This window comes from Anoplophora glabripennis, unplaced genomic scaffold (assembly GCF_000390285.2).
Source record: "Anoplophora glabripennis isolate ALB-LARVAE unplaced genomic scaffold, Agla_2.0 scaffold1566, whole genome shotgun sequence".
In the NCBI taxonomy this organism is placed as follows: Eukaryota; Metazoa; Arthropoda; class Insecta; order Coleoptera; family Cerambycidae; genus Anoplophora; species Anoplophora glabripennis.
Genome location: NW_019417676.1, coordinates 11,398 through 13,384, shown reverse-complemented (window position 1 = coordinate 13,384; position 1,987 = coordinate 11,398).

The window sequence follows — 1,987 nt, the reverse complement described above, 5'->3', positions numbered from 1 at the left end:
AAAAAATAAGTGTAGTGAGTGAAAAACGTCGATTCCAGAGGATACGCCGACAATTGTTAGAAGTACGAAACAGCTGAAGATCCTGTCTACAAAACGAGGAATGCAGCTCGACTACGACGTGTTGGGAAAACAAATTTTCAAAAGTAAGTGTCGACACATATAAAGGCCTATTTGTATAAATTTATAAAAAAGAAAAAGCGCTATACAAATTATCACGTAAAAATTTTCCATAATGTTAAATAAAGGTACCTAACAATGTAGACAAAAAGGGGGGATATACCACTAAATGAATTTAGTTTTTAAGGATTACAACAGATTGTACAGTGTTAAAAGATAATTTGTTCAATTCATAATATATGACATTTGTGAAATAATTTCCATCTTTCATTTGCATAATAACATAATCTTCTACAATAAAACATAATATACAGAACGAACGAAAGGAACCCACACCCTAGAAGAAAAATAAAAATAAAAAAAAAATATAAAGAAAAATTACAATCAAACATATCATATAAACAAAAGAATATAATAATACCTATATATACCTGTTCCCAAACGTCTCTGAAAATGAAAATAGTAATTAGAGGTTAGAGGGAAGCAACAAAAAATTAAGAGTTATTACCAGCTAAAGAGAAAGCATAGCAATGCAGTACAAATAGCATAAATAAGCAAACAGCAATCAGTAAAAGAAATAGTTTGGTTAACAGGAGGAAAAGTCTATTCGAGGTGTACGTTGGGTTGTGCGGCAGGTGACAGATTTCTCATGGAAGCAGTGGGGCACGCAGCCAAACTTCGAAGGTCTATCCGTCGTTGCACAGCCAGCACCCAACGTCCTCCACTGGCGTGGGATACCCAGCCAAACCGCCGCCGACTATGTTGTTGCCGTTTAGTCCAACACTTAACGTCTTCCACTGGCGCACTAGCCAAACCAATGCTTTCGGTTAATGGTACTTTACAACATTTGTCGAAGAGAGCAGTGGGATACCTAGCCAAATATCCGCGTCGGCCGCGGCGTCGCTGACAACGCTGCCGTACGATCCTGCACTTACCGTCTTCCACTCGCGGTGGGATACCCAGCCAAACCAGCAGTTTCGGTTAATGTGACTTACACCGTTCGCCGAACGAGGGCAGTGGGATACCCAACCAAACTGTCACCCACAACGCTGCGGCCGTCTTGCCAGAGTTCAAATTTAGCCAGACTTATGCCATGGCAGGACAAGTGTACATACAAAAATACAATTTGCTTACTTATTCCGGATGATTGCTCCCAGCTGCTAACTCCTTAGTAGGGTTTGCAATCCCGCATTCCGCGTTGCAGCATTCCAGCAATTTCCTGCATGTCAATGAGATCTGCGGAATTCCCGCATTTGCGCGGAAATTCCCGCGCGGGAAATTTTTGAATAGAATACATCCGTTTAGCGACATTGCACGTGGCGCGCACGAACGCCCCATTTGGTTTGCGTGCGCATCCCGTTCCCCTGTGATAGCATCGATCAATCAAGCGAAGAAAAGGATTAAAATCGGCAGATCTTTGCATCATTCAAACAAATGCCTTGATTCGTTTGTTTATTTTCGGGAAAAAAAGTATTTACAAAGTGAAATTTTATATGTAACTAAGAGTTTTGTCTTCTTGTATATTACTTTAATTATACTATACTGCCCTACTTCGGAAAAAGACCATAAATGCAGTTTTGTGACAAATTGAGATAATTACATTTTCGAAATCTATATCGCATTATACATTACCCATCTATAAATATCAAAAATATCGTTTTTGTTTGCAAAAATTTAAAAATTTGTACATTTTAAATTTCTAATATTGTGTTACTTAGCAGACTTATTACATGTATTTCATTAAGAGGTACATGGTATAAACGCCGCATGGGACCACATACGGCTTTCTTCTCTAGCAGAAGCGTTGAAATACGATGTTTTTAACAAATTAAATTCGTATGTTTTTACATGCGTTGTTTTAAATTAAGCA